We start from the raw sequence: 25995 nt of genomic DNA, 5'->3' as shown, positions 1-25995 counted from the left end.
TCTACATGCAGCCTACCGTCAAATTGAATTATGCACTGAATCAAAGAAGTTGACCACATTTAATACACTGTTTGCTGCATTTGAGTTTTTACGGTTACCTTTTGGCTTAGCCTCAGCCGCATCTGTATTCAAGAGGCTCATGATTCAACTTTTCGGTGGGAAAAAGCATGTTCTGGCTTCTCAGGATGATATTCTTGTTTTTGCAGAAGAAAAGAAAAGTCATATAAAAGTCTTGGATGATGTTTTAAATGTTTTGGAGAGTCATGGGTTAACGATCAAGAAGGAAAAGTGTAGTTTTATGAGACCTGAAGTAAAATATTTAGGCCATGTTGTATCTGAAACTGGTAACAGACCGAAGTCATAATTGGTTGATGCAATCAAACTAAGGCCCTCATTACAAACCCTGGCGGTCGGTGATAAAGCGGCGGTAATACCGCTAACAGGCCGGCAATAAAAACAATGGAATCACGACCATGGCGGAAACCGCCAACACAGATAGCCACTTTAACACACCGACCGCCACGGCGGTACAAACAAACACGTGGCAGTAACCACCAACAGACACGTGGAAGACAATGTACCGCCCACACTATTACAAAGCACCAATCCACCAGCTTTTCCGAGTCGGTACCAACGCCATCAAAATCACGGCGGAAACAGGAATTGGAAGGGAAACCACTCACCTCTCGACACCCACCGAGGAACCAGGATCACATGGAGCCCGAACTACAGGTGTTACCAATGTTGGTGTATCTTCTCATCTACCAGGAGTACGAAGGATGGAGGCGACAACCACGGTGAATACTGCACCTAGCACACCGGGGAGGTGAGGAGGGAAAAGAGAGTGACACACACACGCAACACCCCCACCCACAACAACACACACACACATATCCAATCACATCACAGATACACCCCGTCACCCCCTGGAAGAACGCAAGGATCAAACAAAATGAGTTTAACTAGTGTAATATTCGAACAATCAGATAGCCCAAGAGAAAAGTAAATAATCAGTATATACAAATATGTATAACAAGTACACAAGTCTGTACACTGTCCAATGAAATGTCCGTGGACCAGTGGCCACGAAAAGCATGGATGAAGCCCACACATGACACCTGCCTCAAAACGGAGAGAGCACTGCAGGGGCATCAGGTCGATAAAAAAACAGGCACCTCAGGGGGAAGGGGAGGGGGGCACCTCAGCCGGATGATGGGACGACGCCACTGCTCCTCGAGGGAGCTCGATCCCCACTGCTTGCTCCTGGGGAGTACAAAGCCACAGTCTCTCAAATGGGTGGTTTGCCCACTGCTTTGTCCTGGGGAGTGCAAAGCCACAGTCTCTCTAGTGGGTGGTTTGCCCACTGCTTGGTCCTGGGAGTACAAAGCCACAGTCTCTCTAGTGGCTGGTTTGCCCACTGCTTGGTCCAGGGGAGTACAAAACCACAGTCTCTCCACTGGGTGGTTTGCCCACTGCTTGGTTCTGGGGAGTACGAAGCCACAGTCTCTCTAGTGGGTGGTTTGCCCACTGCTTGGTCCTGGGGACTGCAAAGCCACAGTCTCTCAAGTCGGTGACATGTTCCACTGGTTCTGGAGGGGTCTTGCTGCCCAGAGTGCTTCATCCTGTCAAGGACTGTGTTAGTGGGTGCTTTTCTCCATTGGTTCTGGAGGGGGCTTGGTGCCCAGAGTGCTTCATCCTGCCAAGGACTGTTTTAGTGGATGTTTTTCTCCACTGGTTATGGAGGGGGCTTGGTGCCCAGTGATGCTGCACCTGAGGTGTGGCAGTTCCCATTCCCTCACCTGGGTGTCTGAGCCACGAGATTTTCAGGGAACAGGTAGCATGATACTCCTTGCGGCGACTTAGGCTGCAAACTGCTGGTAGCGCCAGTGCTGGTGGTGGTGCCTCATGTAGTGTGTGCAGGGTCCAGGACGTCTCCTGCAGCCTAGGACGGCTGCCCACTGGGGATGATGTTGGTGACTGTAGTTGTGGCAGCTGTCGTGCAGGTGGCGGTGTAGATGGTGGTGCAGGTGGCGGTGCAGGTGGCGGTCGTTGAGGCGGTGCACACCGTGGTACAGGTTGCTGGCCTGTCAGGAGAAATGGGGGTCACCAGTCCCTCACCAGGAGGCTCCGTGCCCTGAGGTGACCTTCCTTTGCTTTTGTGTCCCTTCCCCACCTTGGTAGTCGCTGCTGTGACCTTGGCACTGTACTCTTTGGTTCTGAGTGAGGCCTTGCTGGGCGGGTGGTGAATCTTTTCCCTTCTGCATGCTGGCCCCTTCTTTACCTTGGCAGGTGGTTAAATCGGGTGGTCCTTAGCTTCAGTAGGTGGCACACTGGTAGCCCTGAGGGTTGCCCCCTTCGATCCTCCTGGACTTGCAGGGACCACAGTGGACGACGATTTGGTAGCTGAGGTGCTGGTCTGGGCTCTGGACATCCTGGCCCTAGGGGAAGGACAGGGGGAAGATGTGTAGGGAAGAGGTCAATGTCAGCCAGGAAAAGTTTTTTAGACACACTGGAACAGGAAGATGGAGGGGGGTTGGGAGTGGAGGAAGAGGTACTCTGCTGAGTTTGGGTGAAGGTGCATGGGTTGGAGGCTGTTGTGAGGTGGATGGCTGTTGGATGGGTCTGTGCCAGCATTTGTGTACTTTGGGAGGAGGGCTCACAGACACACTGGGAGAGGACACAGGGGACGTGTGAATGGTAGTGGGTGTGGTGATTGCACATGAGCGGTGTGTACTGATAGGCGTGCTGGTGATGGAAGTAGTGGCTGAGGATGTAGTGCATGCAGGTGGGAGTGGAGACAAGACTGGGAGGGAGGTGGAGGTTGTGGAGGAAGGGGACACAGTGGAGGCAGTGGATGTTGGTGTGTCTGCATGGTTGTGGTGCTTGTGTGAGTGCCTGTGGGATGTGTGGTGCTTATGTTTGCCTGAGCCACTTTTGTGTGTTGATGTGTGTGCATGTTGGTCTGATGGTGTGCTTGGGATAGGCTGAGGTAGAGGGGATTGGGTCTGGGTAGTGGAAGTTGGAGGGGGGAGGCTGGACACAGGGACAATGGCTGCCATCAGTGCAGAGGCCAGAGCCTGAAATGCTTTCTGTTGAACAGCCACGCCAGAGTGAATGCCCTCCAGGTATGCATTTGTTTGTTGCAAATGCCTCTCGACACCCTGGATGGCATTCAAAATGGTTGACTGCCCAACAGTGAGGGATCTCAGGAGTTCAATAGCCTCCTCACTGAGGGCAGCAGGGCTGAGTGGGGCAGGGCCTGAGGTGCCTGGGGCGAAGGAGATGTCCACCCTCCTGTGTGAGCGGGCACAGGAAACATGCTGAGAGGCTGCTGGGAGGGCGGCGCTGGTAGGGAGGGTGGGGGCTGTACCTGTTGTTGCGGTGGGCACAGAGGTGCCCGCTACCACAAGGGAGCTCCCATCAGAGGAGGAGTCGCTGACGCTGGTGTCCCCTCCTGTCCCCGTCGTGGAGCTCCCCTCGCCCTCCGTCCCACTGGTGCCTTCAGACTCCGTACATTCACCCTCCTGAGCCATGTGGGATGCAGCTCCCTCCGTCTCCGGTGCCTCTGTTCCTCCGCCAGATGATGCTAATGCACATAAGGACAGGGTGACAAAACAAAAGGGGGGGGAAAGACAGAGGAGACACATGGTCAATGCCAGCAACACCACTACCGTTGGCGGACACAACACACAGGGAGCAGCCCTATGCACTAGGCCATGCACTAGCAGTTAGTAGGAAAAACACCTGCCCATGGGGGACTATGCCTAACACCATTTGCTGCACAGCTGGAACCCACAGGAGGCTGTCTAGTTGTAGATGGCCACTACCACTATTGGCGCTGGAGTGCCACAGAGCCTGCCTAACAAGGGACCTACCCTACCAAGTTCGCCCTGACCTAGGGGAACCCATAGCCCACATCCCCCACCCAGACACCTCGTAAAGCGTGCAGAGTCAGCTGAATGAGACTGTACTCACCACCTCGTGGCTGCTGTGATGCCCTCAAGTGCCCATCCAACTACGGATATGCCACCGGCAGGATCCGGAACATCAGGGGGGTCATGGTGTGATGGGCACCACTTCCACGTTGGGAGGCTATCCCCAGCTGGGCCTCTGCCGTCTTCTTAATCCAGCGGCGCAGGTCCTCCCATCTCTTGCGGCAGTGGGTGCTCCGTCTATGATAGACCCCCAGGGTCCACACTTCCTTGGTGATGGCACGCCAGATACCCTTCTTCTGGTGGGCGCTGACCTAGAGGAAAGGTAAAGGATGAAAGGAAATGTCTCTCCCGTCTGGTTTGTCATACTCATTGCCCACCACTTCCCACCCATGCCCTGACACACATACACTCACAATCCTACCATGCAGGCCTCAACCCCCCATATATCTTCCATCCACACCACTCCATACCTTCACGTCCCACGCATCAAGCTCACAGTGTACTCACCTGTTTGTCTGGAGGACCGTAGAGTAGCATGTATTGGGGGAGGACCCCATTCACTAGTCTTGCCAACTCCTCCGAAGTGAAGGTAGGGACCCTTTCCCCAGACACTCGAGCCATTGTCGCTTTCAGACTGAGGTCACAGCAGCACTTGCAGTGTAGGTCCTCTCCTGTTGAAGGTCAGGTATTAAGTGAGTGAACAGAAAGAAAATGAAGGTCATGTCTGCAGCGGTGCGTGCCGTCACCAGCGGCGTACATCGTCATTGGCTCCTGGAACCCATAGGGCCCAATGATAACCAAGGCTGAATTGCGCCATGGTCTTCAACCGCCTTCCCGGACGCTGCACAACGCCAGAGCAGTTACCTCATTTCCCCTTGTCCTTCCTTACAGGTCAGGCAGCCGCCATTTCAGGGTGGCACATGGCATGGCACCTAACTGCGTCACAGCGCAATTGGGCAGGAATACGGACAGACAACGCCACACACGGATTTACTCACATTACTGCAAAAACACTTGTGCAACCTATGTGGTACAGGACCCTCTGCTCACCATTCTCCTCCATAGGGCACATACGCTGGGGCAGATGATGAGATGGCGTCATCCTCCGGTGTACAGACCCATGGTGAACCTGTTGACAATGGAAGACAGACACATCATTATCACCTACAGACTTGATCGTGCCACAATTCAAGAACTGTGTGCCCAATTGGAGCCAGACCTGATGTCAGCTATCCGCCATCCCACAGGTATCCCCCCTCTAGTGCAGGTCCTGTCAGTGCTCCATTTCCTGGCAAGTGGTTCCTTTCAAACAACAGTGGCCATGGCATCTGGGATGTCTCAGCCAATGTTCTCTAACATGTTGACCAGAGTGTTATCTGCCCTGCTGAAACACATGCGCAGCTACATCATTTTTCCCCAGGTGGAGGATTTGGCCACAGTGAAAGCTGACTTCTCTGCCCTGGGACCTATCCCCACCATCATTGATGCCACTGATGGTACACATGTGCCATTTGTCCCCCTCCGCAGGAATGAACAGGTGTACAGAAATCGAAAAAGCTACCATTCAATGAATGTGCAGATGGTGTGTTTGGCAGACCAGTACATCTCTCATGTGAATGCCAAGTATCCTGGCTCTGTGCATGACGCTCACATTTTGAGGAATAGCAGCATCCCTTATGTGATGGGCCAACTCCAGAGGCAGTGGGTGTGGCTAATAGGTGAGCCCAAGATCCCCACACAGTATGAATAGGTGTCTGGGTATGGGGTAGCCCCCAAGGGTTAGTGTGTGTCTTACAGATATCCATCGACATTTGGAAGTGACTCTGGTTACCCCAGCCTCTCATGGCTACCAACCCCGGTGAGGAATGCCAGGACAAGGGCAGAGAAATGCTACAATGAGGCACATGGGCGAACTAGGCGTATTATTGAGCGGACTTTCGGCCTCCTGAAGGCCAGATTCCAGTGCCTCCATCTAACAGGTGGCTCCCTATACTACTCACCGAAGGTGTGCCAGATCATCGTGGCATGCTGTATGTTGCACAACCTGGCTTTGCGATGCCAGGTGCCTTTTCTGCAGGAGGATGGGCCTGATGATGGTCTTGTGGCAGCTGTGTAGCCTGTGGACAGTGAGGAAGAGGAGGCAGAGGAAGAAGATATTGACAACCGAAACATCATCATACAGTACTTCCAGTGAGACACAGGAAGAGACTGCCACTGCTCATCTCATATCAGACTACTGTAGGACATTGTATAAGTCAGCTTTATTACCCCTGTGCATGGACCCTGACAGTTCACTTTGGCTTTCCTTTTCACAGATCTGGGTACCACATTCTGCCTTCTGCTATGTTTACTGCTGCCCAACAACTGTCATACATTGGCATGTGCAAATGAACATTTACATTGATATTTGTCGTAGTAATTGTAATAATACATTTGTGAAAATACACACTGACTCCAGATTGTTTTGTGATTCAAGGGTGTTTATTTAAGTGCTAATAAGTAGAGGAGGATGTGCAATGGGTTGGGGTGATGGTAGGGGAATGTCCAGGATAGAGTCCAGTCTATTTGTATCGCAGGTGCATTGTCCAAGGGGGCATAGGAAGGGGAGTAGTGGCAGTTCAAGGTGGACAGGGTGATAGAGTGGGACAGAAGGATGACAATCAGGAGAGTCCTATTTCCTGGTCTTGGCAATGTTCTCTGTCTTGGGCCTGGATCGTAGGGACCGTTTGCGGGGTGGTTCTCCTTCTGCAAGGGGTGGGTGCTGGTGGCCTGGTGGTCCTGAGGCGGGACCACCTGTCCACTAGCGCTGGCAGACGTGGAAGGCTGTTCATCGTTCGGGCCGGTGTCAGGGGCCCGGTGGTATGCCACTGTCTCCCTCATGGTGTTGGCCATATCTGCCAGCACCACTGCAATGGTGACCAGGGTGGTGTTAATGGACTTCAAGTCCTCCCTGATCCCCAAGTACTGTTCCTCCTGCAGCCGTTGGGTCTCCTGAAACTTGGCCAGTACCGTGCCCACAGTCTCATGGGAATGGTGGTATGGTCCCATGATGTTTGATAGTGCCTCGTGGAGAGTGGGTTCCCTGGGCCTGTCCTCCCCCTGTCGCACAGCAGTCCTCCCAGCTTCCCTGTTGTCCTGTGCCTCTGTCCCCTGAACCATGTGCCCACTGCCACTGACCCCAGGTCCCTGATTGTCCTGTGTTAGAAGGGTTGCCTGGGGTCCCTGTAGTGGTGGACACACTGCTGATTGACGTGTCCTGGCGACAGTGGCAAGGGCCCGCTGGGTGGGTGCTGTGCTAGTGTTTCCTGAGGGGGGAGGTTCAGTGGTGGTTTGTGGTTGGGGAACCGACTGTCCAGAGGTCCCTGATGGGCCGGGCTGGTCATCTTGATCACTGCCACCAATCGCTGAGACCATGTAGCCAGTATGGACATCCACCATGAGCCCACTCCCTATCACTGTAAAGAGCACCAATGCATACCTGACACCAATTAAAACACATGTACCCCAATTTCTATGTACCCTATCATTATGTTTAATCAATTGTAAGTGTGAATGCATTTGGCAGTTAAATTACAAATCAGACCTTTATTGCAGGAAGGGCACCTCACGTACAACATTGTGTGAAGTAAACAGAAATGTACACCATGTTGGTTAACATGTCACATGGCACCTGAAATTCATGTAACAGTGTCAATGACTACAGACCCCACATCACCATAGAGAATAAGTCAGTCAGACATTATGCAGTGCAGACAACATCATCAGTGAACAGTACCTCATAGTTACTGGAAGTATAGTTGGATCAGTTGGTTCCTGGGGTGAACATCTTCCCCCTTCTTCGTCATGACCAACACTCTCATCCCCTCTCAGAGGAAGCTGGTCTGGATATACAGCACCCTCCTCCTCCAGTAGGGGATAGATTTCCTCACAGGCACGTTGTGCAGCATGCAGCAGACCACCACTATTCTACACACCTTCTCAGGGCCATAACACAGGGATCCCCCAGAGAGATGGAGGCAACAGAATCTAGCCTTCAGGAGACCCATAGTGCGCTCTATCACCCTTCTAGTACGTCCATGGGCCTCATTGAAATTCCTTTCAGCATCTGTCCTAGGATTCCTCACTGGTGTCAGGGGCCAATGAATATTGGGGTAGACAGAATCACCTCCAAAAGAGGACAAAACAGGACTGTAACAAACCACCCTCAGTTGCAGACAGCATGGCTGTCAGCTATGTACAGAAAGAGTGTAAGACACACTCACCTATGAGCCATCTTCTGCCCCCTTGTAGTTGTTCCATCATGTGTGGCACACTGCTGTTCCTCAGGACATATGAATCATGGACTGATCCAGGGAACATGGCATTCACATGAGAAATGCACTGGTCTGCAGTAAACACCAATTATATGTACATGGAGTGGAAGTTTTTCCTGTTTCTGTACACCTGTTCATTTACCCTTGGAGGGATGAGAGCTAGGTGGGTGCCATCGATGGCACCTATCACATGGGGAATGTTGGCAAAGGCATAAAAGTCTGACTTGATGGCAGGAAGTTCAGCACTTTGGGGAAACTTCACATATGTCTGCAGGTGTTGTGCAAATGCATCCAGGAATCTGGACAGAATGAGGCTAAACATTGGCTGTGAGAACCCTGCACCAATGCCCACTATCACCTGAAATGAGCCCATAGCCAAAACATGGAGTACAGAGAGCACTTGCACTTCAGTAGGGATGGCATGCTGATTCTGATTTCCTGGTCTCAGTACAGGATCCAGTGATGCACAAAGTTCATGGATAGTAGCATGAGTGAGTCTGTAATTGATAATGATGTGACGTTCCACCATGGTTTCCAAATCAACAAGAGGTCTGTACACTGATGGGGCTCTCCCTTGCCACATGGGTCTGTACCTAGGAGGAGTGGAGAACACATGTGAGGGACACACATTCATTTGCACAACCTGTTGTGTATAAAACACGGCTGTCCAACATGTAGGTTACACATAAGCATTGTAGGATGTACAACAGGAGTGACATTTTAAATTATGCGTTTGGGCTGTTGTGGTGAGTAAATAGTAATCTGGGCATGTGAATGAGGGTTGGGGTCCATAGGGCCTGCAAGGGGCCCATGACCAGGAAATATCTGCATAGTATGTGCAAAATGGCATCCCCCGTCATCTAGATATGAAGCAGTTGAAGTGACCGCATACCGCTAGTGGTTGTTGTAATGGCGTAAGGCGGTGTTCACCACCGTGCACCTATTCATTGGTTAACATGGATGTCAATGGGGAATATAGGCCTATCATGATCGCTGCCGGAGGTGACAGTGCACACCGCCGCGGAGCATATGCCATTTTGTCACCCCAGGTTCACTTGACTCCCGGATTCTGTGCATGCAAGTACTCCACTGAGTGTGCTGCTGTGTCCTGACTCTGGTTACTCAAATGGCATGAGTCAAAGGGGAAAGGGCCCTGACCTTCACCACAGAGGAGCTGGAGAAGCTTGTGGATGGGGGTCCAACCCCCTTTATGCCAAGTTATATGGGTGACCAGAGCTGCAGGTGAGTAGGCGGATGGGGTGCATGGATGCCTGTGATGGTGGTGGATGCCTGTATGCATGTGTGAACGATTTGTAACTGCACAGGCGTTGAATGCTTGACAATCAGCGTGAGTGAGGTGGTGGAATGATGTTGGTAAGTGTCCGTCCCATAGGGGACGAATAGCCAGCGGTATCAAATGGGCAGTATATGACCTCTATGTTACTTTTCTGTGTGTCCCCTACAGGTCAGCGCCCATCAGAAAAGGGGACCCAGGCAGGCCATCGCCAGGGAGGTGCGGACCCTGGGGGTCTACAACCGGTGGAGCACCCACTGCACGAAGCGGTCGGAGGACGGCCAGGAAGACCTGTGAGGCCCAGCCAGGGAAGTCCTCCCAACGAGGAAGGGGTGCCCGTCGAGCCCTGACTCCCCTAATGCGCCGCATTCTGGCGGTGACATATCCAGACTTGGATGGGCACTTGAAGGCAGCATAGCAGACACAAGGTGGTGAGTACCGAGACCAGTTTCTGCCTCCTTGATGGACGACTGAGGGTGCTGTAGTATGGAAGCTGTCTAGTGGCAGGGACTCTGACTGGTGTCTAATAGCAATACGGCCCCCATGGGCAATTAGATGATAAGGGACAGGTTTTCAGTTCCTCAGGACCTTCTGTAATGTGGAAGATGGTTGTATGCTAGGGTTGTGGCCACTAGTCATCCATTTAGATGTTAACATATTTCTCTCCTGTTTTGTCTCCCTACCTCTGTACTCTTGTGTTGTCTGGGTATATCAGCATCATCTGGCGAGGGAGCAGTGGCACTGGCGGGTGGGGACGCAGCGGCCCATGGTTCCAAGGAGGCAGAGTCTACCAATGCTAAGGGGACTAGTGGGTTAGAGGCCGAGGGGAGTACCACGGGGAAGGCTACTACCATTAGAGGTAGTGACTTTGATACATCCTCCGATGGGAGGTCCCTGGTGGTGGCGGACCCTAGGTGGCCCACCCAATCTTTGACATCTTCCGCCAACCCCCCCCATACCATCACTGCCCTCCCAGTCACGTCCCACCCAGTTGGCCGTGCCCGCTCACCCAGAAGGGCGGGCGTCTCCTTCGCCACAGGCACCTCATTCCCTGCCCCAGTCAGCCCTGCTGCCCTCACGGAGGAGGCTATTGACCTCCTGAGGAACATCTCTATAGGGAAGACAACCATCGTGAATGTCATACCTGGAAGGCATTCACGGTGCCATGTCTGGCCTACAGAGATCTTTTCAGGCTCTGGCCTCCTCTTTGATGGCAGCCAGTGTCCTTGGTCTTTCCGTCCCACCTCCAACCACCTCTACCCCTTCCAGCACCCACCTCCCTTCACCCATCCCAAGCACACGTTCAGACAGCCACACACACCTCAACACACAAAAAAACATAAAGAGAAACACAAGCACCACACTTCCCACCACAGGCATACACAGAGCCAACATACAAAGGCACACACGACAACATTCTATTCCCCCAATGTGCCCACCTCTCCCAGATCCCTGTCTGTCACCTCTACATGCACACTCACACGCACTGCACCCTCATCCACTGTTGCTGGCCCCCTTCCTGCAGTCACCACAACTTCAGACATCCCGTCATGCACCCCAGACACCACGCCTGCACTCACCACAACGACTTTGAGTAACACTTGCAGCACACTCACCAAACTTGTAGACACCCAGACAACATCCATTTACACTGGCAGCCTGTCTTGTTGCACTGTGTCCACCCCCCTCCTCCCAAGACACTCAAACGTTCCCACACACCCACCCAACACACATCCACCACACCTCAGCATACTGTACAGGTACCTGCATCCACCTCAGACACACCTACACCTCTTACAACCACTCCCTCTACCTCCACTCCCACACCGTCCACCCCGACTGCCCCTAAAAAACTTTTCCTGTCCCGTGCTGACCTTTTTGAACCCACTGGCCTACCCCGTCTCATCCCTAAACGTGCACACCTGCTTGCCCTGTCCACTCCTACCATGTCCAAGTCCGCCTGTGTCCGCCCTTCCCATTCCAGTGACCCTTCCCCAGTGAGCAAGAAGCCCGTGCTGGCCCTGGTCCATCTGCCACCCCCCCAGTCCAAGCCCACTCTCCCACCTTCCAAGGCAAAACCCAAACCCTCCCCACCTCCCAAACAAAAGCCCAAGCCCCCCTCCCAGACATAAGTCCCCACCACTGCCACCTCCTGCCCCTGTTCCCTGAGGTGCCTGGCTGCCCCACCGATGTCCCTTTATGGTGGAGTACCATATGCACGTGTGGGAGTCAAGTTCGGGCCATTTAGGCCCATCAGCCTTTTTGAGTTGGACTGGCCAATGGCCTCATTTGGACAATCTGATGTTACTTCTAATTTAATAAAGTTTGTGTGCCCAGTGTTGGTGTTGGCACACTCTGGAAACATGGTTCATCGTTTCATTGTGGGGGGTGTTGTGCACATGTGTGTACTTTGCGCAGGTTGTCTTGGTCTTGTGTCGGGTAAGTACCTCTTGCTCAGGTGTGTATGGCTTGTGATGCTGTGAGGGGTTGGGGGTGCGTTGCGGGGTGGGTGGAGTGGGTGGGTATGTTACTGTGCCCTTTCTTCCCATGTTTGGTAGGTTGCGGTGTGGAGGTATATGGCAAGGAGCAGCACTGGCATGATTTCCAATTCTCTCTCCATGTCTGCTTTGGCGTGTTGTGTGTGCCTACGGTGAGTGCTTCCTTTTATTTGGTTCGTTTCCACCAAGCTTTGGGTGGCAGTGGTTCCCGCCCCGGAACTAACTGCGGTCTTGTGCTTCATCATTTGTTGGGCGGGTGGGGCCTTTCCATCGGCCTGTGGGCGGCCTCTTCTGTCGTTGTCCGCACTCCTCTGCTGACGGTAGGTGTTTTTCAGGCTGCCTGTTTTTCATGTGCTTCATTATTTGGCTGTCCAGACCACCAGCCTGTTGGCGGTAGTTACCGCCACCGCTGGCTGTGCGCTCTTCCCGACGTGTTCATAATGACCCCTATGTGTTGAATTAAATGTGTTTTGTGAAGATATGTGGGTTATACATTTTTTTAGCTAGTTTTAGTTGTTGTCATTTGTTCTGCTGACGTTTGTTTTAATATAATGTATATGTTTTATCTGTGTAGCTATTTCTTCTTTTCTTTTCCTTGGGTAGTTGGGGGGATAATAAAAAGAGGTGTCACATCCAGCACAAAGCCTTTGATTAATTAGTAGAGGAGTTTATTTCTTCCATGAAATACAGGACAGCACATGACCTTCTGTCCAGCTCGTTGCGAAGCCCAGCCAATAACTGCCGTGGCTCAAACGCACATTCGGAATGTCATGTGAAATCTGTCATTACATTCCAATGTAAACACAACAACCTGGTTCAAGAGGGGGTTTTAGAGCAGGCGTGGGTGGGAATAAAGCGCCCACAACAGGTGTCTGCAGAAGGTGTGGCCACATCAGTATTGACGTGCGGTTCACTTGCAAAACCAAAGAAATATAAACATAAGAGCACGTCGGGAGGTGGGCGAGTGCTGTATCTGGAAATGATGGTGACGCAAGGGCTGCCGAAACGCCCATTTTCATGACGCAGCATGGTTTTAGTGATGTAGTGCTGAGCAGCAGCCCTCGTCTTACACGCCGGTTGGATGCATCTATGAGAAGCGCATTGGTGGAAGGGGGAGAGGTGTGGGTCACATGCTTGCGGTGACGCGTAGTCACCACCAGGCATTTCCAGTCAATGACGCACTCGTGTCCGCTTTGAGCGTGGAGGAGAGCAAGGTATGCCATGACTTCAGCTCTGTGGAAGGAATGGCAGCAACGGATTGGTTGTTGCTTGTCAAATTAGAAGAAAAGCCCTTGGGAGAACCTTTCAAGATGGTGGCGCCCATGGGGAAAGATGAGCCTATAGTTATTTAGGATTCAGAGGAGGACCCTTATGCATTGCAACAGTGAAATGAGTGTGTAGCGGCAGTTGGGAAGTAAGGTGCAGTTCAATTTAGCTGAAGGAGGGCAGCAGTGGGAGCATCAACTTGTGCTTATGGGGGTAAGCCCCAGGCTGAACAAAGTTCAGAGGTAGGCTGTAGACAATGGCACATCACAGAAGGAGCCACAGGATTTAGCCACGTAGGGTTAGGTTTGCTGGGGGAGTTTAGTTCAGGCAATAGGAGAAATGGGCAGCAATATTTATTTTATGAAGTGCATAGTGGGACGCAGAGTAGGGAAGGTTCCAGTTTCTGCCTGCAACCCTGGGCGGTTGTTAGTTTGCCTGGGTGTGATGCCTCTTCAGGGTGGGCGGTCCTGGGGAGCAGTGCCTTCAACAGTGTAAAGTTCCCATCTCCATTGAAAGGCAGCTGGTGGGGGTTGGAGCACCCTCTGGGCACCGGTCTGAAGTGATAGAAGAAGTTTCCCATGCGACCTGCTCGACAATGAGGGACATGGTCGATGCCTGTCATTGGACCAGATGGTTGTATAGAGGAACCTGGGATGCAGGAGGCATTGTAGGTCTTCAAGAACTGGAAGAAGACTATTGGATTTTGAGGCGGAGGGTGAATTGGAGGAGGGTGAATTGATGGATGAGGCAGTCGCTGCTCCAGCAGTCCGCAAAAAGCCATCAGGGGCTGTGGAGTCTACTAATGTTTGTAGGTGTTTTGGTGTTTTGCAGTAGACGGTGTCGAGGATGGCCCAGTGTGACCTGGGTGGTGATATGTCAGATGAGAGGATCATTAGTCAGACAGTCTCTAGAGGCAAAGAGGGGCCGATGGGTGGAATATCTAAGGTGAGGGGTAAGCCAAAGGTGGTCATGGTGGTCTCAGTTGCAGTGGGTCATAGTCCAAAGAAACAAGTGTCAGGGGGAGCTGTGGGTACTCCAGATGGTAAGGATGTGGCTATTTAAACAGCTGGGGGAGATGAACATAAATCTGAAAAATAGGATCTGGCTAACGAGGATGGCCAAAAAGGTAAGGAATCATACGCTAGTCCTACAACAGATAAGACAGGTAGGAGTGATGATACAGTCTCAAGGATGGCGTAAAAAAACAAAAAACTACCTTATATGGTGGTGTTAATGCCATTGGGGGTGCATCTCACCCAACAGACGAAAGATAAGATTTGCAAAGGATAATTTGTAGACATCTTTAAATTATTACACAGAGAAGTGCAGGCAAAGGAAGGATCAAAAGAGGAGGAGTGGGAGGTTGTGCGTAGGCCTAAGATGCCCACTATCATTGAAAACTGGACTTCTGCTTTCCTAATATTTGCGAGTCTGTACTGTGAGTGGCATCTGGAGCGATGCGTTGCACTTTTCAAATACATGGATGTGGTCCGTAGAGCGCAAATGGATTATGAGGGTTTTGAATGCTTCCTGTATAATGAGAACTTTCGTCCTACGATGGCTAACAATCCTGAGAAGGAATGGGGGGAGATAGACAATGAGTTGTGGATGCAGTGGCTTTGTACTGCTAATAATGTTCCAGCAGTTCACACTGCCAGTGGTTTACTGTTGCAATTAAAGCCCTTTCAGGGGCATCCCAACCACATTGGAGTGGGGAGTTTTGGGAGAGGTCACTTACCCCAAAATGGGTCTTGCTGGTCCTTCAGTAGTGGGGGATGTACACAGCCCCAATGTAAGTTTTTAACACGGTTGCTTCAACTGTGGAGGAAAGCATCCATTGATCCAGTGTTTCAGGAGTGCAGTGGGGATGGCAGGGTAATGCGGGTGGTGGGATAGAGGAAGGGGTCAGGTGCAACAAGTGGTGGGAAAAGGGCCCTACCCCTATTAGGTTTCAGATTTTGAGAAATTGACTTCAGTTCTATCCAAAGCGGGAAGAAGCCCAATGTCTGTACTGGGGTATTTCTTGAAGGGATTTGATCATGTTACCAGGTACCCAAAGTCAGAAGATGGGCAAAAAACATAGAAGTTTGCTCTAGATAATCCAGACCTGGTTAGAGCTAAGCTATAGAAGGAATTGGCTCAGGTACGAACTGTAGGTCCATTTTCTTATTGGCCACTGCCAGATTTGGCTATTTCACCTTTGGAGGATGTGCCCAAGAAGCAAGGGGGGAATTTAGTCTCATTCATCATTTGTCATGGCCAATGGGAAGTTCAGGCAATGCTTTTATAGCACAGGAACACTCCATGGTCCATTATGCTTTGGTAGATTAAGCTATTGTATTGGTAAAGTGCTGCAGAGTGGGTACCGAGATGGCCAAATCAGACATTCAATCTGCCTTTAGATTGTTGCCAGTGCACCCAGATGATTTTTCCTTACCAGGGCTGCAGTTTGATGGTTCTATTTTTATTGACAAAAGGTTGCTGATGGGTTGCTCAGTTTCATGTTCTTTGTTTAAAACATTATGGCCCTCATTACGCGTTTGGTGGTTTTCAAACAAGACCGTAGTGCCAAATGGCAGCACTATACTGCCAGTGGTGGCGGTATAGCAACCAACGCATTACGAGTCACAAAGCACAAACCGCCCAAAAATAGACACAAAACCAACACCGCCTGGCCAACCCATGGCAAAAGAGTGACTGAGCAACCGGCAGCCCCACCACACCAAGACCATTCCGATCTCCATATTTAGAGGCAACGTCCAGCACAGCGGAACATGCACAGCAGAAACTGTTGGCGTTCTGCACCACGGCGGAACAAGAAGGCACCACTGAAAGAAGCCAACACCACATTGGCCAGTTCAAATATCCCACACCTGAAACTCATACACACACCACTCACATGCCACCATATAACACCCCACACCCACAATCCCTTGCGACAATTACGAGCAGCCACAGGCACACTTGACGCTAAGCACACCGCAAACACAACAAACCCATTTCACACAGCACACATTGCACAAATCAACACCATAGCACACCAGCGCCCACAGCCAAACACCCCCACATCACCACACACCCCTCACTACACCTGACGCACACACCACATACCCATCCCACAACATGTCATGTCAGAAGCACCCACGGTTCACCGAGAATGAGTTGCGGGTCATGGTGGGCGAGATCATCAGAGTAAAGCCACAGCTCATGGGAGTCCAGGTACAGCAAACATCGATAGCCAATAAGACAGGGTTATGGCAGAGGATTGTTAACAGGGTCAACGTAGTAGGAACCTACCCACGTACAAGGGAGGACATCAGGAAGAGGTGGAACGACCTCAAGGGAAGGTCCGTTCCATGGCGTCGAGGCACCAGATCGACCAGAACAAGACCAGCCGTGGGCCCCCACCTCCTCCCTTTCAGTTGACACCCTGGGAGGAGAAGGTACTGGACATCATGCAACCCGAGGGCCTGACTGCCATGAGCGGAGGGCTCAACACTGGTAAGTCATCAATACCCCCCAAGCACCAACCACCCCTGCGCTGCATGCCTCATTACACCGCACAACTCCCCAACCCACCACTGCACCATCACAAACACCCCACCCCCTCCTCTGGATGCCACACCACCCCACTCTCACCATCCCTACCCACACACTCCTAATGCACGGATGACAACCACAATGTGAAGAACCACAACTCCCACAATCCAGCACAACCCACACAGCAACACACCACAGACACACTGCACAGTGGAACTACTGCATGGACAACCATACCACAGCCCACACCTACTGGCTGCCACAACTTCCTCCCATCACATGGCAATGACAACAATGCCAACCACCACCCACAAGCCCCCATGCCACAAACCCCTACACCAAATCAATGTCTGCAGTGCAGCAGCTGTCATTGCCATCATTGGGAAGCAAGTCGAGCCACTGCATGCATCACAACAGGGACTTAACGACTACAGTTACACTACTAATATCTACCATTTCCATCCACAGTTACCCCTGCCACTGCCACCCTGCAGAGGATGCCAGGCGCAGACAGCCCTCCTGAGGATGAGGGCAACTTGCCTGGGCCATCTGGGGCCACTGGATAGTCCACAGACAGCAGACCCACCCTGGATACACCGGATGGCCCTACCCATGTGGCAACAACAGCACAGCGAGCCCCTCAACCCTAAGCCTGTGCCTCAGGGACATCACAATCAGAGGTGTGCATCATAGTACAGGGGCCAGAGTTAAGGGCACACACCCCAGACAATGAAGGCCCGGCTGCTACTTGGAGAGGGCACAATGTGCCAGGGGCCCAAGCACAGGGGCCAGGGGTAGTGGGAGGGGAACCGTGGTCCAAGGCTCGGGCCAGCCACACCACCTGACTGCCCAGGAGGCCCTCAACCAAGTCCTGGGTGTATACCAGCAGACCCAGGACACAGTGGCCCAGATCCTCGCTACTGTGCAGGAGACCCAGCGGCTGCATGGGGCATACCATCAGAAGGCCATGCAACAGTGTCAGGCCCACAATGCCACCATGGCCTCCATACCAGGGGTGCTCAATGACCTGACTACCGTCATGCGTGAGTCGACCACCCACCAGCAGGCCCCTTCCACTGGCCACATCCTATAAGAGCCCTCCACATCAGCGCAAGCCAGCTTTAAGGGGGCCCGCCACAGGACTCACAGGACACCAGCATCCCTACCCCTGTAGCTGAGGAACCCCCCAAGCAAGTGAGGACGTCCAACTAGACAACCAGCCAGACATGATGCACAGACCACCTGTCGACTGTCCACTCTCATATCTCTGTTTTCCCATGGCCAGCAGACTGGACCTGGACTACCCACAGCTGGCCTCACCATTCTGATGATCTCAGCCGCCATGACCCCACTCATCACCCCTTTCACTTGTCAATCACAAATAAACACCAATTGAGCACAGCTACTGCCTACTCTTTTATTGTCATGAGTATGAATGGAACTGACAAGACATGTGCAAATTACAACCCATTGCCCAGCACATGCATGGGAGGGTGACAGAGAGGGAGCAAAATGCAGGGAAGTCGATCATGGAGCAGTGAGTGGCTGGAGATATGTGTCAAGGGATGCAACAGGCCAGGCAGGGACCACAGTTCACCACTACAATGTCCTGGAAGTAGAGCAAGACAGAGACAACAATCACTGTAGGAGTCACAAATGCCAACTGAACACAAATTCACTGTAGGAACAAGTATCCAAAGCAGATTTGCCAGTCCAGTCCACAACCATATGTCCAGTCCTAACACACAAAAATAACACATAATAATCCAATAGTCCTACCCGCACAGCAGCAAGCACCAGACCTGACCTCATACCCACTGCCAACAACAATGTAGCACTGCCACCCAATGATGAGTCCCAGAATAGATACTGCACTGATGCAACAACCCTGTATGGCACACACATAGCACATGAACTGGCAGCTCAGGGTCATTGTTCATACAAGTTGATGGCACTAGTGCACCAGCACAACAGCTGCCTGACTAAAGGCCTGACCTTTACAATATGACTCCCTGAGTCATTGGCACATCTCACATACCTCCAACCCACCGACAGGCAGAGCTGCAACCAATACCATCAGTGGTTACTGCAACAGGTGGTTGCAGGGACCAGGCAGACAGTTGTAGAGCACACATACCAGACAGTTGTCAGATACCTTCATCTCAGCCGAAGTAATGTCGAATCAGCTCTGCCCTGGAGTCAGCTGCATCCTCATCATTCTCCTCCTCGTCACTCTGCATGTCCCTTGAAACAGCTATCTCCTCCTCTGCATCCAGCAATGGGATCTGATGCCTCAGGGCCAGATTGTGCAGTATGCAGCAGGCCACAACGATCCGGCCCACCTTCTGTGGTTTGTAGAGCAGGGCACCCCTGAAGACATGCAGACACCGGAACCTGGCCTTCAGCAGGTCGAAGCATTTCTCAATTACCCCTCTAGTATGACCGTGAGCCTCATTGTAACAGTCCTCTGCAGCTGAAGTTGGAGCCCTCACAGGTGTCATGAGCCAGGGCAGGTTGGGATAGCCAGAGTCACCTGTGTGCACAGAGGGAAGAGGCATGTCAAGAAGGGAGGGCAATAGGGCAGGGACACAAGAGTGCAGAGAGCTGAGTAGCCTGCAGGGGTACATACTGATGAGCCAGGCCCAGTCCCTCTGGAGTGGTGTCATCATATGTGGGACACTGCTGTTCCGCAGGATGAAGGAATCATGCACAGAGCCTGGGTACCTGGCCGTCATCTGGGAGATGTACTGGTCTGCGAGACACACCACTTGCACATTTACCGAATGGAAGTTTTTGCGGTAACTATAGCCCTGTTCACTCCTCCTGGGTGGCACCAGGGCAATGTGGGTACCATCAACGGCCCCAAAAACATGAGGGATGTGTGCCACAAAATAAAACGCAGCCTTGACAGTGGGCAATTCTGCATGTTGGGGTAACCGGATGTAGCTGCCCATATGTTTGGGCAGGGCACATAGGACATCCCTCAGGACGTTGCTAAACATGGCCTGAGACATCCCAGTTACCAGGCCCACTGTGACATGGAAGGGGCCTGAGGCAAGGTAGTGGAGGACTGACAACACCTGCACTGTGGGAGGGATGGCACTGGGATGACGAATGGCAGGCAACAGATCCGGCTCCAACTGGGCCACCAGTTCCATGATGGTCACACGGTTCAGGCGATAGGTCTGGATGACGTGACACTCCTCCAGGGAGGCAAGGTCGGCTAGGGGCCTGTACACTTGTGCATTCCTCATCCTCAACCTTCCATTGTATCTGGGAACAGGAGAGAGTTGGAATTATGTTGTGCAATACAGACTGTGTCAACGGTGTTGATGTGGCCACAGTACAGCAAATGTCACCTATGACGCACAAATTTAAACACACATTAGACAATGGACATGTAAAATGGCATCCGCATGCATGGGACAGGTAGAAGTGAGATCATCCAGCCAGCGTAACACGTCATGGCGGTAGGCGATCACGACCGCCGTGCAACTCACCATTGGTTAACACTGTTGCCTATGTGAGGCAGGAGCCAATGGTGATCACCTCCAGCGGTGACAGTGATATCAGTGGTGGCTGTGACCGCCATTTCATGTGTACAGGCTCACTTGACTCCTGAACCTCGTGCACTGAAGACCTCCACTGCATGTGCTGCTGTGTTCTGACTCTGGTAGCCATGATGCAACGTCATGCAGGAGATAGGGCCCTAGCCTTTACCCAGGAATCATTGGAGCGTCTCGTGGATGGGGTCTTGCCCCTGTATGGACAGTTGTATGGGGCACCAGAGCAGCAGATGAGCCCAATGTCATTGACCTCAATATAATTTGGGTGCATAGGAATGGAGAACTTTGTAGGTGGCAGTGTGTCTGGAGCATGGACATTTATGAGGGGCCTGAAGCTACATTGGGTGACGACATGTGGGAGTGGAAGTGTGATGTGTACTGTCCATAACTGTCCCAGGGATGCAACTCTAAATGACTGTGTGCTTCTGTCTGTGTCACCCATGCAGGTCAGCGCCCATCAGAAGGGGATTTGGTATGCCATCACCAAGCAAGTGTGGACCCTGGGGGTCCATGCCCGGCAGAGCACCCACTGCAGAAAGCGTTGGGAGGACCTGAGATGCTGGGCTCGGAAGACCGTGGAGGCCCAGCTGGGGACGTCCTCCCAACGTGGGTGGGGTGCGCGTCGGACCCTGACCCCTCTAATGGTCCATATGTTGGTGGTGGCCTACCCAGTGATGGATGGGTGCTTTAGAGTAACACAAAAGACACATGGGAGAAAGTACTCACTTGCAATATGTGTTGCTATGGTGGCTCTGGGTGGGCACCATTGGGTAGCTGTGGCGTAGGTGCTTAGTACAATGACATCCACTATAGGAAGTGTTCATCTGGGCAGGATTGGCATCACAGGTGTGGGTAATGCCATGCAGTTAGTGGTAGCAGGGCAGACTCATCCAATGATGGAACTATGTGGCCACCTACTAGCTAGATGTGCTTGCCATCTCATGGCAACAGGATGATTGGACCTGGAGTGTCAGGCCAATGTGATTAGTCCTTGCCAACCACTGTGCCAGGGGTGGATCCATGGACCTCAATCAGCTGGCAGGCACTGCATGTGTAGTGGGGTGGGTGCGCCAAGTGGTCACAGTGCTACTTGACAATAGCCAAGTAGGCCTGCCAACTAGCCGTGCAGGATTCTGTTGGGTGTGCTGTCCTTTGCATGTCTGTCTCAACAGCCATGGGTAGTGGGCAGGTACAGGACAGGTGTAGCGGGTATGCCACTCCTCATGTACGCTTACATCAGTCAGACCATCAGTAGTTGACATGTGCATTGTTGTGGTTTCCCCCATGATGTTCCCTAGTTGTAGGATGTGCAGGGGTAGACATAGGGTATCATAGCATGGCGTCAAATGCTCATGTTCTACCCTGTGTCACTCTCGTGTTGGCTTTGACCGACTGCACCCTGTCTCTCTCTCTCTCTCTCTCTCTCCCCTTCCTGTCCTCCTCTGTCTTTGAGTGCATCATCTGGCAAAGGAGAAGGGGCACCGGCAAGTGGGGAAGCTGCAGTCCATGGGACCCAGGAGGCTGACACTAGTCGAGCCAAGGGGACCAGTGGGACGGAAGGCGACGGGAGTGCCACGGGGAAGACTGGATCGACCCCTACCTCTTCAGATTCCTCCTTCGATGGACTCTCCCTGGTGGTGGTGGACCCATTTGGGACCATCCCAGGACCATCCTTGTCCACCACCCCCTTTACCAGCACCACCCTCCCTGTAGCTCCCCACCCAGTTGCCTGTGCCCACTCACTCAAGAGGGTGGGCATTTTCTTCGCCGCAGGCACCTCTGCCCCTGCCCCAGTCAGCCCTGCTGCCCTCAATGATTAGGCTATTGACCTCCTGAGGTTCATCTCTATAGGGCAGACAACTATCGTGAATGCCAGCCAGCGACAGGCATCCCAAATGCAACAGTGCAATGCGTTCCTGGAAGGCATTCACAGTGCCTGGTCTGGCCTTCAGAGATTTTTTCAGGCTCTGGCCTTCTCGCTGACGGCAGCCAGTGTCCCTTCTACCACTGTCCCCCCTCCAGCTACCTGTACCATACCCACATTCCTCTCCCCTCACCCATTCTAGGCACACCAACTGACCCGTATGCATCCATATCAACAGACACGCTACGCAAGGACAGACATAAGCACCACAAATGCCACCTTTGCCATGCACACACACAACAGACAGATGTAGACAAAATGCATACCCTGCACCCACTCCCCCACCACCTCCCCCTCACAGTCAGTACACCACACACACCTGCAGTCAGCACTACATCAGTCACTGATCCAGCCACATGTGCCCTTACTGCCACCATCACCACATTATCTGACCCCTATTCAAGTACCCCATGCACCACCGGCGCAGACACCACAACTGTCAACACCCCCACATGCAGCACGTCCACCCTACCTGCAGACCCCACCCCAACATACACTCACATGTCCCCCCTGCCATCTCTCTGCATCTCCTGCCCACCTCCTCCCAATACACCCAAAAGCCCGCACTCACCCACCCAACAGTCTCACAGCACACACATTTATCCACCCACGCACCTGCTACCAAGACACCTACACATACACACATCACAACCATACCAACTCCCTCCACTTCCAAACGTCCTTACCTTGACCTCCCTTGTGTCCCCAGAAAACATTTCCTCTGAGAGTTCTCCCTGTTCCCCCTTATCACCCTTCTACCCTTCCAAAGCCCTTGCCTTCCACCTCCCAGTCTACCACTGCCCTTGGCCATGCCCCTCCACCACCTGCCACGGCCACTGCTCCTCCTGCCAGACCTAAGCCCATGCCTGCTCCCTCCACTTCCAAGGCCAAACTTGTTCCCTCCACTCCCAAGGCCAAGCCCACTCCGTCCACTTCCAAGGCCAAGCCCACTCCCTCCAATTACAAGACCAAGCCCAAACCCCCCCGCCGGCTAAACCCACCCCTTCCAAGGCCAAGTCTAAGGACCCCACCCCACCCCTGAGGTGCCTTCATACCCCATTGATGCCCCTGCCCTGTGGAGGCCTGCACTTTGCAGTCAGAAGTCAAGTTGGGGTGTCACCTTGTGCCCAGTGTAGTCTGGGCACTGTGTGAATTTTGGACTGGCCCTTGGGACTCTGTGTTAATTGTTTATTCAAATTTTTACTTTTATAATATATTATTGGCACGACACCATTGGTGTTGATGGTACCTACCTAGTCCTGGCTTTCCTTCCACATGTATGTGTGGTGGTTGTGGGTATTAGCGTGTATGCGTGTATGTGTGTGTGTGTGTGTGTTGCTATGGATGTTTGTTTGCTTGTGTGTGTGTGTGGGCATGGCTTCCTGTGTCGTGTGTGCGTACTAACGTTGTTCTCTCCATTGTGTATTAGGCTGGTGTACTTACGGTTGGTACCTTGGTCGCCGTTCTCTGGTCCAGGGGTTCCATGGCCACGTAGAGTATTGGGGGGAGTTGCAATTCACATGCCATGGTGCCTACAGACGTGCCTATGTTCCTGAAGGTAGGTGTTCCCTTTTATATTGATTGTTTCCGCCAGGCTTTTGGTGACGGTGGGTCCACCCCGGAAATCATAGCGGTGTGAAACCTCGTAATATGGTCGTGGGATACTGCCTGACCAGCCCATCCGCTGTGGCGGTACGAACAGTAACTTGGCTGTGTTCTGCAGGTGCCTTCCTTGTACTTGTGATATGGCGGTCTTCATCGCCGGGCCCATGGTGGTGCGTCCACCAACTCCACCACTGCGGTACGCTCACTGCCATACTCGTCATGAGGGCCTAAGTTCTTTCTTACAATGGTTTTTCCAGAGTCAGCATGGCTTATGCCTTGTCACTCATTAAATGGACGATTTCCTTTAGGTTGGAAAGCGGGGTTCAGATGACTGTCAGAAAGCATTGCAGAGTTTCCAGGAAGCTATGGAAGAGTTGGGGATTCCCTCAGCCACCAAAAAAATGGAGGGTCCCACTACCTGCATTACTTTTCTAGGAACCAAGTTTGATTCAAAGCTATTGAGGTCTGTTTGCCTTAGGAAAAAGTAACCAAGCTTATTTTTCTATTGATACAGGTTCAATGCCTCCCAGGTCACTTGAATTTTGCTTCTAGAGTGGTTCGAGTAGGCCGTGCCTTTTTGTAGGTGACTTGGTTTTGCAGATAAGGGTGCTGTCTTGCTGCATCACTGGATACGATTATGCACCTGCATTCGGGCGGACCTTAGAATCTGGATTACCTTTCTTAAAGATTTAAAGTGTGACGATGTGGTGCAATGATAAGGACTGGCTGTGGCAAATGCACGTTTTTAGGGTTGAGCCTGCGTAGCTTGCGCTTGCGCATGCGTGTCACTTGTGAGACGCTGTAGTAGTTAGAAAAGGGCTCAGAGCCCCGTCCATGTCACATCAGTGTCTTTCATTGGTTCATGGGCTTGCCTTTTAAAATCGGCTTGCTTTCATTAGATGAAGGCATGCATACATCATGCGTTTTCTGGTGGTTAGCCCTCCTCGAGCGCAGCGACCAAGTACTGAATACATATGAGGCTTGCTGTTTTCTGTCAGGTTTGTGGACTACTTTTTCTCTATTTTCGCAGCGCGATCTCGCTTGTTTAGCAGCGCGATCAAGCTTGTTTTCTTTCCATTTAATGAGGCAAGAAAAGTCCGGTTGGGAGTTTACAACTGCTAATAGCTCTAACTCGGAGAAGTGTGAGACCCGTTGCATTGCAAATGCTTGTTTTCTGATGCAGCAGGTGCACATGGTTTTGGTCTGTTTGGGGATAGTCATTGCGCTGCAGAAGAGTAGCCTGTAGCGTGAAAGTCCGCCAGACGTAGGCCCTCATTATGACCTTGGCGGGCGGCTGAATCCGCCCGCCAAGATCGGACCGCCGGGCGCCCGCCAATGCAGCCGCACCCTGCCGCGGCCATTTGGAGATCCTGCTGGGCCGGCGGGGGCCGCAACACAGGAGCCGGCTCCAAATGGAGCCGGCGGTGTTGCGGCCGTGCGACGGGTGCAGTTGCACCCATCTCGCTTTTCACTGCCTGCTGTGCAGACAGTGAAAAGCTGCACGGGGCCCTGTCAGTGGGCCCCTGCACTGCCCATGCCAGTGGCATGGGCAGTGCAGGGGCCCCCGCGACTCCCCGTACCGCCAGCCTTTTCCTGACGGTTTGCTGGCGGTAGGGGGACTCGTAATCCCCTGGGCAGCGCTGCAAGCAGCACTGCCCTTGCGGATTAAAACCGCCGGGGCCATTGTGGCGGGAAACCGCCAGCCCCAGGGGATGCGACCGCGGCGCTTCTGCCGTGGTGGTCATGCCATGGGAAGCACCGCCAGCCTGTTGGCGGTGCTTCCGTCAAAACAGCCCTGGCGGTCTTTGACCACCATGGTTGTAATGACCCCCATAGTATTGCATTCTTGGAGTTTTTCCCATTGGTTGTGGCACTAGTGCTCTGGAGTGAGAGACTAGCCAACAGGAGGGTGATTTTCCAGCTAGACAATAAAACGGGGGTGAGCTTGTTAAACTCTTAAGAAGTGTGAGATGAGGAAGTTTTAAAGCTGCTGCAAATTTTCCTGGAAGGTTGTTTGAAATTCAAATATTTTGTTTAAGGCTCGTTTTATTCCG

The sequence above is a fragment of the Pleurodeles waltl genome, chromosome 6 (assembly GCF_031143425.1).
Source record: "Pleurodeles waltl isolate 20211129_DDA chromosome 6, aPleWal1.hap1.20221129, whole genome shotgun sequence".
Taxonomy (NCBI): domain Eukaryota; kingdom Metazoa; phylum Chordata; class Amphibia; order Caudata; family Salamandridae; genus Pleurodeles; species Pleurodeles waltl.
The sequence above is the reverse complement of the archived record's forward strand: the minus strand, read 5'-3'. Positions refer to the sequence as shown.